Source organism: Haematobia irritans, chromosome 5, assembly GCF_050003625.1.
Source record: "Haematobia irritans isolate KBUSLIRL chromosome 5, ASM5000362v1, whole genome shotgun sequence".
NCBI lineage: Eukaryota > Metazoa > Arthropoda > Insecta > Diptera > Muscidae > Haematobia > Haematobia irritans.
The window spans coordinates 127,520,306-127,536,500 of record NC_134401.1 but is presented as its reverse complement, the minus strand read 5'-3'; the positions used below and the strand labels follow the sequence as shown (position 1 = coordinate 127,536,500).

The 16,195-nt window shown below is 35.3% G+C and overlaps 1 protein-coding gene across 2 annotated transcripts in view; it reads left to right on the top strand.

Moving 5' to 3' along the window:
* Positions 1–16,195, top strand: part of LOC142238937 (semaphorin-2A-like) — a 525,466-nt gene that overhangs the window by 433,396 nt on the left and 75,875 nt on the right. The gene's annotated exons all lie outside the window — the stretch shown is intronic.

The window sequence follows — 16,195 nt, the reverse complement described above, 5'->3', positions numbered from 1 at the left end:
CTTCGCTAACAATGAACTCAAGCGTAAACGTAAAGTTTTCAATAAAATCAATATGAGATATTTCCTATTAATTTATCTGAAGGGTTAATCCATAGGTAGACAAAATATCAAGTGGAATTAAATCACAAAAAAATCCTCTATTAGACAGAATAAAAAGTTCTGTAGAATTGAACTAACGAAATGTGTCCATTGAAATAATGAAAATTTAACATTAATACAAGGCTGAAATGTATATTGATAGTATGGAATATATCGATATTAAATAGCAAAATCATTACAATAATGAAACAATTTTTTTGCGTATTTGTATCGTTGACTCCATTTTAATACAAAAATAGCATTAATATAAGGAAGTCTTTCGGATATCAATATACTCAGTATATATTCACATTATACCGGAAGATCGGTTTATATAGGGAATGTATGTCGGTTTTTAGTGCAATCTTTTAATCTGACATGCCTGGCCCTTGCTAAGCACTAGTTGGATGGACAACTAGTGATAGATCGAGGCTAGAAAGATGAAATTGGGCATTTACCTGATATAAAATGTTATAAATTCAAACCACCATACCCTATGAAAATCCTGTTAATTGAGTTATCAGTTGCATTGATGGTTGCTAAGGGAAGCTTTCCAAATGAGATAAGGCTGCACGAATGGGGAACAATGAACATTTTGTTTTCTCCACATTTTTTGGTTTTGGAAATCAGATATAAAGGGTGATTCTTTTGAGGTTAGGATTTTCATGCATTAGTATTTGACAGATCACGTGGGATTTCAGACATGGTGTCAAAGAGAAAGATGCTCAGTATGCTTTGACATTTCATCATGAATAGACTTACTAACGAGCCACAACGTCGAATTTTCAGTGAATGGGCCCTAGAAAAGTTGGCAGAAAATCCGCTTTTTTATCGACAAATTTTGTTCAGCGATGAGGCTCATTTCTGGTTGAATGGCTACGTAAATAAGCAAAATTGCCGCATTTGGAGTGAAGAGCAACCAGAAGCCGTTCAAGAACTGCCCATGCATCCCGAAAAATGCACTGTTTGGTGTGGTTTGTACGCTGGTGGAATCATTGGACCGTATTTTTTCAAAGATGCTGTTGGACGCAACGTTACGGTGAATGGCGATCGCTATCGTTCGATGCTAACAAACTTTTTGTTGCCAAAAATGGAAGAACTGAACTTGGTTGACATGTGGTTTCAACAAGATGGCGCTACATGCCACACAGCTCGCGATTCTATGGCCATTTTGAGGGAAAACTTCGGAGAACAATTCATCTCAAGAAATGGACCGGTAAGTTGGCCACCAAGATCATGCGATTTGACGCCTTTAGACTATTTTTTGTGGGGCTACGTCAAGTCTAAAGTCTACAGAAATAAGCCAGCAACTATTCCAGCTTTGGAAGACAACATTTCCGAAGAAATTCGGGCTATTCCGGCCGAAATGCTCGAAAAAGTTGCCCAAAATTGGACTTTCCGAATGGACCACCTAAGACGCAGCCGCGGTCAACATTTAAATGAAATTATCTTCAAAAAGTAAATGCCATGGACCAATCTAACGTTTCAAATAAAGAACCGATGAGATTTTGCAAATTTTATGCGTTTTTTTTAAAAAAAAAGTTATCAAGCTCTTAACAAATCACCCTTTATAATGGTCGCGAAAATAAGGTGGTTGCTACAAATATGTTATATCTTCACGGACCAAAAATAACATTTTGCTCTAGAAAGTGATCATATTTCTTCTTTAAGTGTACCTTGCTCTCTAAAATGCCTCAAAAAGAAAATTTCATAAAATTAGCATCTGGCAAATTGGGGAACCATTCGTTTGACGATATCAAGTGCGGTGCTTATCCGTTATTGATATACACGTTCTTTGAGGGACAGTGTCGAGTCCTTTTGCTACTTACAATGACTTGGACCGAAATATACCATGCAGTTTTTCAACTCTACCAGCATCATTATAATGAGGCAAAAAAAAAAAAACAATTCGCTTTATTTTCTTCTTTTTATACCCTCCACCATAGGATGGCGGTATATTAACTTTGTCATTCCGTTTGTGACACATCGAAATATTGATCTAAGACCTCATAAAGTATATATATTATGGGTCGTGGTGAAATTCTGAGTCGACCTGAGCATGTCCGTCGTCCGTCCGTCTGTTGAAATCACACTAACTTCCAAACGAAACAAGCTATCGACTTGAAACTTGGCACAAGTAGTTGTTATTGTTGTAGGTCGGTAGTTGTTATTGTTGGTATTGCAAATGGGCCATATCGGTCCACTTTTACGTATAGCCCCCATATAAACGGACCCCCAAATTTGGCTTGCAAGTCCTCTAAGAGAAGCAAATTTCATCCGATCCGGCTGAAATTTGGTACATGATGTTAGTATATGGCCCTTAACAACTATGCAAAACATGTCCACATCTGCCAATAGTTATATATAGCCCCTATATAATCCGATCCCCCGATTTGGCTTGCAGAGCCTCTAAGAGAAGCAAATTTCATCGGATCCGGCTGAAATTTGGCCCTTAACAACTATGCAAAAATAGGTCCACATCTGTCAATAGTTATATATAGGCCCCATATAAACCGATCCCCCGATTTGGCTTGCGGATCCTCTAAGAGAATCAAATTTCATCCGATCCGGCTGAAATTTGGTACATGGTGTTAGTATATGGTCTCTAATGGCCATGAAAAAATAGGTCCACATCTGTCAATAGTTATATATAGCCCCCATATAAACCGATCCCCCGATTTGGCTTGCAAACCCTCAAAGAGAAGAAAATTTCATCCGCTCCGGCTGAAATTTGGTACATGATGTTAGTATATGGCCCTTAACAACTATGCAAAACATGTCCACATCTGCCAATAGTTATATATAGCCCCCATATAAACCGATCCGCCGATTTGGCTTGCGGAGCCTCTAAGAGAAGCAAATTTCATCCGATCCGGCTGAAATTTGGTACATGGTGTTAGTATATGGTCTCTAATGACCATGCAAAAATAGGTCCATATCTGTCAATAATTATATATAGCCCCCATATAAACCGATCCCCCGATTTGGCTTTCGGAGCCTCTAAGAGAAGCAAATTTCATCTGATTCAGTTGATATTTGGTAAGTGGTGTTAGTATATGGTCTGTGCAAAAATTGGTCCACATCAGACCATAATTATATATAGCCCCCATATAAACGATCACCAGATTTGAACTCCGGAGCCTCTTGGAAGACCAAAATTCATCTGATTCTGTTGATATTTGGTACGTGGTGTTAATATATGGCCTCAACCTCCCATACAAAAATTGATCGAATTCGGTCCAAAATTATATATAGCCCCCATATAAACCGATCCCCAGATTTGACCTCCGGAGCCCCTTGGAAGACCAAAATTCATCCGATTCGTATGAAATTTGGTACGTGATGTTAGTATATGGTATTCAATAACCATGCAGGAATTGGTTCATATCAGACCATAATTATATATAGCCCCCATATAAACCGATCCCCAGATTTGACCTCCGGTGCTTTTTGGAGAAGCAAAATTCATCCGATCTAGTTGAAATTTGATACGTGGTGGTAGTATATGATATTTAACAACCATGCCAAAAGTGGTCCATATTAGTCCATAATCATATATAGCCCCCATATAAACCGATCCCTCGATTTGGTCTTGGAGCCTCTTGGAAGAGCAAATTTCATCCTAGTTGAAATTTGGTACATTGTGCTAGTATATGGCCGTTAACAACCATGCCTAATTAGGTCCATATCGGTCTATAGTTATATATAGCCCTCAGATAAATCGATCCCCTATCACACAAAAATTGGTCCATATCAAGTACATAATTGTATATAGCCCCCATATAAGCGACCTCCATATTTCAATTCTGGCTCTCTACGTACCGTGCAAAAGTCCATATCGATTCGTAATTATTTGTAGACTTACCTACACATACCTTTTTTTGTCTAATATATACCACGTATGGACTAACTCACAATTTAGAAAACGATTTAAGATACTACAACCCAAGTAATTCGATTGTGGATGACAGTCTTTCGTAGAAGTTTCTACGCAATCCGTGGTGGAGGGTACATAAGATTCGGCTTGGCCGAACTTACGGCTATATATACTTGTTATCAGTTTTCTTGTTCAAAGCAATATATATCGAAAATGATACTAAATTTTAGATTCAGTTTATATTTATTCAAATTGGCTACCTTTGGTACGTACGTATTATGACCTTCGGCCTTCAAGAGAGCAACGAAGCCATCGCAAGCTCTACGAAAGCGGCTATGCAGTATTTTAACCCATTCTCGGTTATTGCCGTCTTGAGATGATCGGCACTTTGGTATTTTTTAGTGCTTAACTCACTCTCTAAGTAATGTCCAAGATCAAAACTATAAAGAATTATATATGAATTTGGTGGCCATTGCGCGGAAGAATGAAGCGAAGAACCTAATTTTTTATCCATTCTCAGCGTCAATATATTCAGAGAAGAGTGAACCCATTAGCGAATTAGTTTTAACTAACCAGTGTTAATATTGAACTTCGTATGTCGCTAAAGAAGCATGTACCCATAGTAAGTTCACCATTTTGCTATTGGTTAGTAATTTGTTTTAACTTTTGTCAAGTTCAAATTTAACTATTCAGAAGTAAAATATTAACTAAATAATACATTTTTTAAAAACGAAATAAATTAATGTTCTTGACCACCTCCTGGTGACTTGGAGCAAGGAGACCTCAAGGTGAGGATTTGAGTTATTACATCCCCATTTCTACATGTCATATTATATTTCGTACAAACCACTTATGCTATGGTCACACTGGGCAAATATTTGACAGAAATCGAAAAAGATTCAGTCGCCGCAGCTAAACCAGAAAACATATTTAGCTCATATTGGGTATATAGCATCATGGAAAGATTATTTTTCCAACCCCATATTCAGATATTTGGAAAATGGTTCTGGAAAAATGTTAGACACTCATTTGGGTCCAATATTTGCCTAGAGTAACCATAGCCTTACTCTTCTGAAATAAAAATCCTTTAAAATCATTTATTACATTTTATTTTTATTATTTTATAAAATTTTACCTTTTGTCCGGACGGAGGATCGAACCGCGTAGCATAAGTTTTCTAACCAAACACACTATTTACTGGGCCACTTAGCTCTTATATTCATCAATAACCAAATGTGCCTTTGTTTATTCTTTTCTTGCTTGTCTGCATGTATTCATTAACGCATACAGTCAAGGTTGTCTATTTATAGAACAGCACACGAGCACATGTTTCGGAGACAAACTATTGTCTAGAAATAGATTCACTTAACGGTAGTTAGAATTGACATTCATCGTTAGTTTATTTATAATAAAAATGGATATTTCGTGTCCAACTAGACTTCGTAATATTGCACAGTAAAATTTCAGTAACGAGAAAATACGTATTCCCTATTATTATATTTGCTTCAGTCCATTTACGAACTCATTGGGACTTCTTAACAGTTTTGCTGGTAATGTCCGTATGTTCAATTTACTTCCACTGAGTTAAAATTTGTTCATCAATTGTTAAATTTAACTAACTGTGAGTACAATTTTGAACTACTCAATATTATGGAATTTACTTATAGTTACGACGTTCAATTTTCTAAGTATATGGTCGTTAAGGCATTTTCCCAATAATAGGCCGCATTTACTTATTCCCAAGGTCGATGAAGACGAGCGGGCAGTTCCAATTTTTTACTAAATTATGTAAAGAAACTATTTTCCATTCTGCATATAGTTTTTCTTCCCACGCTGTCCAATTCATCTATGGAATGGTTCATATAACTTCCCTTAAATCAGCATCTCAATTTTTTTCGCATATTCTCTCCATTGCAGTTATGAACCTTTCAGACTACTCTAAAATATGTTTACTGCTTTGGTTTACAAACAAATTCACTCATACTAACATATTGTAAAACACAAACGTATATTCTGTATATCAACGAATCATGCTAGACATACAGGTAGACAGTTAGCTTTTACATGTTCTCACTCATAGGTAAAACGACACTAAGAGCCGGCACTAGAAATAGAACGAAAATAGAAGGACAGAAACAACATTTATATGAACTGAGACACATAGACATTATGTATGTCTATGTGTGCCAGAGAAAAATGTATATTTGGTTGAAGCATCATTCCTCTTTTTTTTGGACTCTCCATATAGTAATGTAAGAGTATATGTTTTGGTATATCCATGTCTACTTCAATCTGCATATCTATCTGGTTATCTGAGTTTAATTTTTAGATATCCCATTCAGACATTGCATTAAGTGAACAGTGGATTGAAAGTATAGCAAATGCAGTAAAAAATTCTGCCGTTAGGAATATTTAATGTAGCAACCGAAAATCGTTACCAAATTATCTAGAAGTGTATGTATGTCTGTCCGTTATAATCATGTTCGATCATGGATTCTCGATATCGTGCTGAAAATAATTGCAGATTCAGTTTTTGTCTATAGTCAGATTAATTTTGGTCTCCTTCTTGAACATTAAGATCGCAGGTTATATCATGTCATTATTTAATACCCCTACGTCATCTTTTCAATTGCTGCTTTTTCTATTTTAGAATCTAATGATGGATTCCCCAATGATCTCCAACCCTGACTGGATTTGATCCTGCCCAATTCTTTTATAATCTTATTTCATCCCAGTATTGTTCGTGATTCAGCTATAAAACGGAAGTCTTGTCATTGAGCTTAACATAAAATAGCACAGCCCTCAGTGAAAAGAGAGAAGTTCACCACTGTAGTATCAAAATTGACTGGAGAGTCTAAGTAAGCCTGAAATATCCGGCTGCCACTATACCTAACCTAACTTAACCTATGATTCGTTATTACACTGTGTAATTTGTTATTTCATGGCTATACGAATATTTGTTGATACATGGCATCGAGTCATCTGAGTCTAGCAATGCAATTATGCCATAGTACGGCAGTCGGAACAAGATTTCTTAATCATATGCCACATCGTAGACACTAGAGGTCTGCACAATTCCATTTGTAAATGCAGAGTACACGTGTACTTGCCACATGAGTACATCTATTTGAGAGTCGCAAAACAATTGGTACACATTTTAATGAACACCAAAAGCCACGAGTAACTTCTTGTTTCTACTCTGATGTCTTCACTACCAACAAACACATATTCCTCTTTCTCTCTTATTGAAGTGTACTCAGAGTGATCACGTCGAGTATGTTGCGAGAAAAAACTTCATAGAGTGCTCCATGTACCACGTGCAGTTTCAGAAATACAAAAAACAGTTATTCTCCAAAATATATATTTTCGGTTTGTTTTAAAGAACGGCAAACGTTAAGGTAAGTGTGTGACATACATAAATATATGAAATATGTGACATACATACATATCTATGATTAATAATAGAAAGTTTTGCTTCTCACATAACTGAGAAATACTTGTGGTACCACGTGAAGTGAAGAAAATCCATGTTGTACTTTTTCTCAAGTGCTTACATTTTTATTGTTCCTATTTTTCGGAACACATATTGTTTCGGATAAGTACTTGGTGATATTTGACAAGCAAGTGTTCTCTTCACTTCACTACTTGCGCTCTGAGAGAAAGACAGTGTATGTACTATATTCGACAGCGAATTTCATATATGTAGTGAAAAGTTATTCGATGCAGACCTCTAGTAGACACACAAACTCTTCAGCAGAGGTTTACAACTCACAGGATATAATCATCATTTTATTCGATATATTCCCTACGGGAAATTGGTGCAAATTTCCACTGACGGACCTATCATAGGACTGGTACCGGTGATCAACTTTGTCGCAGTTTTTAAATAGTCATAATTTAATGGTTTCCATACTCGCTTGATATAAAAATCTTATTGGATCTACACATTTGGTGAAGTTGAATTACTAGAATAACATACAACATATTTCAAAAGTTTTTCATTTCTGGTGCGATTCGGAGAACCAAACTGAACAGATACCTAAGAGTTTGTCCGAGACTGGTTCATGAGGACCTGTCTATGGAGTTCTACTACTAAACTGTACCAGGACGTGTCCTTAGGAACGAGTCCAAGACGTGTCCATAGGAACGAGTCCAAAACGTGTCCCAAAGTGTAAATTTACCCGTCAATGACAAACCCATGTTAGAGTGGCCGGTCCCTTCCATACGTCTTGACCAGAACTAAGACTGGTCCATACACACCAGGGACTAGTCCTGTGGTTGATCCATTTGCCGTAGGGTTTGTTCTAATCAGTCTAAAATACCTACCTGAAAAATTTTCCTTCATAGCACTTACTTCCTTTTTTTCCCAGCCCCCTTTTAATCATGGGATCACATGCTCATTTCGTGGAAATATGGAATGATATGGCAGAGGAAGAGACTAAAAACAATACTTCTTCACTTGACACCAAGTAACATTTTCCAATTTTTACATAATGAGGGGACTCATGAGCCCAAATCAGCAGAATACGATTGATGGACGACAGTTCCAAACACAGATCAACCAATTTGAGAGTGAAAATATGAGAAGTGTAAGCTGTTGTATCAGAATACTTTTTAACGCCTATTGGAACCGTTGTTTCTACAACTCAGTTGAATAGTTCAACTATTTCGGCATTGTGTAGCCCTTTCAGATAGTTGGTGTGGATCACAAATTGAGAGTAGCAGAAAACGTAGCCATAGGTCTTCTGGTGTATTAGGTAGTCCTCGATATATTCGAACAATATTTGTCGAATGACAAACATTGTTCGAATATATGAAATAACATAGAAACTCCCATGCATTGAGCTCAAAGAGTGAATAATACTGTTGTGAAACGGTCTCTAACTAGCGCTCCTTTAATTTGCAGTATGTCAATAAGAGACTGAGGTGTTTTGTTACTCTATCTCCCGTTATGGATAAACTATCGATAGGAGCCGTTTCTGAGAATGTGCTAAATTTCTCTTCTGATACTCTTGCATCTGAGTACTTATTGCAGCACATCGTATGTTTGGGCAAAGCCAAACTATGGACCAATCTTTCTGCCTGGTCGAAAATTCAAAAATCAAAAATCCTCTTGATATCTCGACAAGTATAGTCTGTAGAATCGAAATTGTTTCGGTATTCGATAGTAAATCATATAGAATAAGTTCGTGGCAAAATTTGAGGTGTTTTAGCAAATATATCTAATCCCAGCAAAAAAGTGTCGCCAAAAAAGTACTGAAAATGTTTTTTTTTTTTTTTTGGATCCGGAAGTGGTGCCAAATTGACGCAGAAGTGATGAATTTAATATGGGCTTATCATAGGACGGATGTTCACCATTTCAACAGCAGCTGCACTGAATTTGCATCACTTCTTAAGGTGTGAGGTGAATTCAGTGTTTTGGATGTGAATTAAGAAATTTTGTGATATTTTGACAAATAAATAATTTTTAAAATTTTTTATGATTTCAATTGCATTATAATGCTTGTCTGGAACGTTTGTCATCAAATATTTCAAAAAACTCTAAATTTTTCTAGAAAAAATTTAACATTTTTTCGGCTAAATTTAAATAATTTGTATCATTTTATTAATTCTTACTCTGTTTTTAACCCATTTGAAAGAAAAAAAAAATAATTTCCAATTACAAATATGAAAAAAGCGAGTCATAAATAATGGATTCAAATGAACTTCCTGTGCAGTTGAAATAAAGAACATCTTTGGGAAGGCATGTTTGGACGTTCTTTTAAAGTTTTGCCAACTTCCAAATTTTTTTGCTGGGAAGTTATTGTAGTTTCATTTTAGACGAACGATTAGTTTGGGATGATTTTGGGTTTCATGAACAGACAGTTAAACTATATTGTTGATAAAAATAGCATGCTTGGATATCGGTTCGGTCCGTGATGTCACAAACTAGAGATTAGATCTTCATTTCCACTGTGCAGCAAATGTTTTTGTTGTGTCTGTCTCCATAACTCCTTTTACTTTTGAGTGTGTTTGTGTGATTTTTGGATGACTCTTCTTATACTGTACTCGTATTCGAGTGCAAACATGACTGCAATGCATTTGTCCACGACGATGACGACAGTGACATCGGCAACAAATGCAGCAACATTTTTCACATGCAACGAGAACTAGAACAAGAACAACTCACCTGGCACTTCATTGTTTTTTTTTATGTCTGTCTAGCTGCCTAACTTGCAGACTGTTAATGTCATAGTCAGGCCCTTTTGAATCCAGCCAAATAGAATTGAAGACTGAAGTGTGCCAAGATATTTTTGGATTGCATGATGCAAACTGGTTATATCAAACAAATGTTGAATGAGAGTTGTTGTCTTTTGTTGTTGTTTTATTGTATCTATGCAATGGTTGGCAAAACTATTCTGTTAGAACCGCTGTTGCCAACTTGATGTAGCGACTGTAGTAGTAGAATTATTGAGATGTTTGTCACAGGTGAAATTAAAGGTAAGGTATTCAAATTTCATACGGCATTATTTTGAAGAATTTATTGTAATATTGCAATGAACTTTCAACTTTAGAATTAAACAAGCATATAGGACAAAACGAAATTCTCATAAAGACAATAGTACGCATTCTTTGCCTTTTGGTAAGGATTGTATATGGGAAAACATCTTCAATTTATCCAAGTTTCGGTTGACTGTTCAATATCTTTATATTTTATGAGATTTAGTAGTGTAGTTATAAACCTTCATTAATTAATATATTTCACTGAAAACCAACAAAATCGAATTTTTAACAAGTAGATATGTCTATTAGGTTACCATATAACTTATTTTTATATTTATACCCTAAACCACATAGTGGTCAGGGTATAATAAGTTTGATCGGCCAAAAAATGTGCCTACCAGAAATATTGATTTTAGACCCCATAAAATATATACCGATCGACTCAGAATCACCTCCTGAGTCGATCTAGCGCTTGGTGTCCGTCCGTCCGTCCGTCTGTCCATGTATTTGTTGTTCACAGGATTCCGGTCGCAATTATTAACCGATTTTGATAAAATTTGGTACAGGGAGTTTTTTGGGCACAAGGACAAACGCTATTGAATTTGGAAGAAATCGGATCAAATTTAGATATAGCTCCCATATATATGTATCGCCCGATTTCGACAAATGGGGTCACGTTGCGCTTTTTTTCAAACGGATCGTCACCAAATTTGGCAATAGGTAATTTTTTCCATCCCCCTTCAAGTCTGCAAAATTTCAGACAAATAGTTTCAGATTTAGATATAGCTCTCATATATATGTATCGCCCGATTTTCCCAAATTTGGCCAGAAAACCTTTATTTATCAACCGATCTTACTCAAAGTTGGCTAAATATAATCTTCTATAGCACTAACTATATGTGCAAAAATCATCGAAATCGGTTCAGATTTAGCTATAGCTCCCATATATATGTACCGCCCGATTTTTCTAAATTTGGCCATAAAACCCTTACTTATCAACCGATCTTACCCAAGTTTGGCTAAATGTAGTCTTCTATATCACTAACTATATGTGCAAAAAATAATCGAAATCGGTTCAGATTTAGATATAGCTCTCATATATATGTATAGCCCGATTTTCCCAAATTTGGCCATAGAACCCTTATTTATTAACCGATCTTACTAAAAGTTGGCTAGATCCAGTCCTCTATAGTACTAACTATATGTGCAAAATTTCATCGAAATCGGTTCAGATATAGATATAGCTCCCATATATGTATCACCCGATTTTGAAATATTCGCCCCTAATAACTGACCATACAGGCCTCATTTCTTAACTGATCTTACTCAAATCTTGCACAAGGTAACCTTTTGTGGTATTAATCAAACCCGCAAAATATTATGCAAATTGGTTCAGTTAGATATAGCTTCCATATATATGCATCGCTCGATTTTCCCAAATTTGGCCATAGTACTCTTATTTATTAACCAATGTTGCTCAAATTTCAAATTTTGATGTACTAGCCGATCGTATTTATACGTACTTGTACTTGTACATAAGAACATTGCTCGATTTTTACAAATTTAGATTTATTACCCACACCAATTGAACGATTTTCTCTTTTTTAATAAATGGCTCAATATTAGTGGCATACTAACTCCGTAGGTGCAATATCAACACAGCCAGTGTTGCTAGAATTTGGGGACATTCCCTATATGTAGGGTTTTTCTAATATTTAGCGTCTTGTAGAGACGTAGGGCCACAATGTAGGACATTTTCACTCAACACAATTTGTAATAATTTTTACATTTTGGTGGCTCTAGAGGAGGAAATTAGAAGCCGGCAAGGCTTGATCTTTAACAATGTGTGGTAAACTTTATTCCTGTAGAAAATTTTGTCAACATTTTATTTCTATAGAACATTTTGTCAAAATTGTTTTTTCAAAATATTATTCAAAATATATTTCTGTGGAATTTTTTCTATGTATGGGAAAGTAGGGAACTTTTTTTGTCTTTGTAGGGTAAACCGAACATTTTCCCTGGCAACATTGACTATGAGCTATAGTCAGATTGATACAAAGCACCCATAGACATGTACCCCTTAATTTTCTTAAATATGCAACTGCGGTTTATCTCCCAGACCTATATGTTACCCCACAAATGCTTATGATTACTAATTCTGTAATGGTGGTTTAGGGTATGATATAGTCGGCCCCGCCCGACTTTCTACTTTACTTACTTGTTTTTTATATAATTTATATTAATTTTTTCTTTATTTTGAATATTGCAAATTACCGAAAAAATTATATTCTAAGGAGCATTGAAAATTCAATCAAATAAGAGATAAACTAAATCAACATTACTATAGGCTGATAGGCTCAGAAAGATCTGTTTAAACAGTTGCGCACCTAATATTCTTTTGAGTGCCGATTTGAAGAAAAAGAAAAACTGAAGAATGGGCTCCAGGAAAATGAGCCTCAAAGTCCCAACGAAACGGAGTCCCAAATCTGGGGTGTTGCATCTTACAGTACAAAACAATTTTGAGAATCCTTGTTAAAAAGAGATATAAACAAGGCTGAATATGCTCGAAAATGTGACTATAAGCGTAGAAATTTTAATTAAAGAACACTGGCATGCTGTGTTTGGTGCTTTCAGTGCCGTATAGAAAAGAGTTTACAAATTTTGATTGAAAATTGTGCTAACATACTTCTGTACCGTCTGCCTAACCAATTCCTAGCTAAATTTAATATAATTATTATTCAATTTTCACAGCTTTAAATATCCAAGAATTTCATATAAATTCTCATTTCCAATTACCCCAACATTAATATAGAATTTTTCTCCCCAACGAAACAAAATGCAAACAAAAATAGAAAGAAAAAATGAAGGCATGAAGCAAAGAAAACAAAATCAATTTTCTTTTCATAAATATTTCAAATGGAAAAACGTGCAAAAATTTAAATGCTATTATTATTTTCCATTTCCAAGCAACTGGCAAACATTTTCATACCAATTTTTACCACTTCATACCGCCACACACACCCACTTGACTCCTTCCATGTCTAACACATCATATTGCATAGAGAAAAACAACAAAAAAACATTGTACCATTGCCTTGGTTTCGTTTGCAGCAACAGCAAGGACATTCATTTCTATTGAAATAGGAGACTATTTTTCGGTATATTTAAGAGCACAAAATTTTAGGCTTCACAGAGCCGACTACTATGGCAGCTGGCTGACAAAAAAAAATCAACAAAACGTGAACCACACTTACTTCCTGGCTCTCTTTCGTTGCTACCAAATTTTCATTGGAATTGTTAAGGCAAATCAGCTTAGATGCTTTCTAAAAAAAAAAACAACGTCTAGCTGGGGGTACTCCATAACCATCATCAGCATTTTGTTTAACATCCAGCAATCTATTATGGAATTCTGCGTTCCATTACAATTTTGTTTTTTCGTTTTTCGGTCTTTTGCTTATTTAAATGGCTCTCAATATGAAATGCTTTGACATGTTTCCACAATCGTCTTTTGGTTGGATATTGCACAGTGGGAAAATTTAAGGAAAATACTCTTTATTAGTAGCCCAAATAAGAAACATCGAGTGCGTGGTGAAATTTGGTAGTAATTGGCCGCTAACACCCATGCCAAAATTGGTCCATATCAGTCTATAGTTATATATAGCTGATCCCCAAAAATAACACTAGGTCACAAATAAAAAAATTTTCTCTGTTATTTGTTTCTAGCATACTTTTTCCCATTGATTTTGACCTACTAAACACGAAAATGAGTTTTAAAAAATTTTCTATCGATTGGTTTTCGAGATACAAATTTTTGAACTTTTTTTTTAATTTTTGGAGGTACACTTACAATTTTAAGCATATCTTCGTCTTCTTTCACCTATATGATCCTACTACTACTCAAATTAAAGAAAATTGAGCCGTCTACAACTCATTCTCAGAAAATTTTCAAATCGGCTTCTTCATTTTTAATTTTTAATTTCCGATTTTTTATTTTTCTATTGTTTTCCCCCAAAATGGGTTTGCTTTAAAGGAGTGGGGTTGATTTCCTTAAGGATTTTAATGCATTTTTAATTTTCGGTTTTTTTTTCTACTAGTTTTCCCCAAATATGGGTTTGCTTTAAAGGAGATGGAAAATTTTAATGCATTTTCAGTTTTCGATTTTTTTATTATTAGATTTTTTAATTTTCCTCCAAAAATGGTTTTACTTTAAGGTTTCCCTCATAATTTTTATATTCCAGTTGTGAATAATTTATGTTAACCCACTGTTTGGTGACTCTAATATTTGCTGTTATTTCACAAAGCTACTCTAGGGCTGATTGTTGGTTGGTTGCTTTGGTAGAAGCTGTTGCTGTTGCTGCTTGAATATTTTATTGCGCGTACAACAAATCGAATTAAATAAACAAATGCGTAACGTGACTAAACTGTAAAAATGTCATTCTAAGTGTTTCCTTGGGAAAACGACAAGAGGCAAGGCCATGGTTCCATTTTCCATATAGGGTGCTAGCTAGATGCCACCACACGATAAACTCTTGTTGAATGAGACGACCAAAACGAAAAGCAAGAAAAAGGGCACAGTAGTGGGTTAGAAATTTTCAACAGAGAATTTTATAATGTTACCCCTCATTCCACTGAAAACAGTTCCCCCCACCATTCATTTATCGATATTTGTTTTGAAGAGTTTTTCCTTATGCCATAACAACAATTGGACATACGAAAGTATTTATCACCCGTATTTCCCAAGAACGTCCCAAACTGAAAAAAAAAAATACCAAACGAAAAGAACAATAAATATCTTTTCCTTTTCCTTTTGCATCCACACCCAGACGATTTTTAATCCTAGTCAAGTGGCCTCTCAATGAGAATGGTGGGAACATCACAATAAAATCCAGGTGAAATTCAAAATTCTTCTACTGGCAAGATAGCAACGGAGGTTGAATTGGGGAAGGGGGGATTATTTTAGTATTTAAATAAATTGGAAATTCCTATGAAATTTTTTTTTGCCACCGTTATATTAACAATAAAGGTAGCTGCGTCGAATTTTAAATGTTAAATTGATACAGTTCCACATGAAAAACAATGAAGGACAAATACCAGCATCATCGACATCTTAAATGTTCACAATACAAAATGCCATCACGTATTCGAAAGGACCATTTGAAATTAGAGAAGTTTTCTTTCGTTTGAAATAATATTTGAAGTTTAAGATTTTTCATGTCTTTTGAAAACTTTAGAAAATGGTAAAGGCAAGAGAGTAGGAAGGAGGAGAGTATTGATTTCCCTATGAACTTTTATGGATAGGTTAGGGGGGATTCGGTTTTTTATTATTCGTGGCAGTATTAAATTAACGAAGTTTAATTTGTGATATTATAGCTCGTATGTAAATTGATGCCAGAATGACTTTAAAATGTATTCTTTACCGAAGCACCTTAAAATCGTATCAGTTCGTTTTTTTCTACAAATAATACAAATGTACTTTTGAACGGTACGTAGGGAGCAAGAATTGAAATATGGGGGTCGCTTATATGGGGCTATACACAATTATGAACTTGATATGGACCAATTTTTGTGTGATTGGGGATCGATTTATCTGAGGGCTATATATAACTATAGACCGATATGGACCTAGTTGGCATTGGTTGTTAACGGCTATATACTAGCACAATGTACCAAATTTCAACTCCGATGAAATTTGCTCCTCCAAGAGGCTCCAAAACCAAATCTCGGTATCGGTTTATACGGGGCTATATATGATTATGG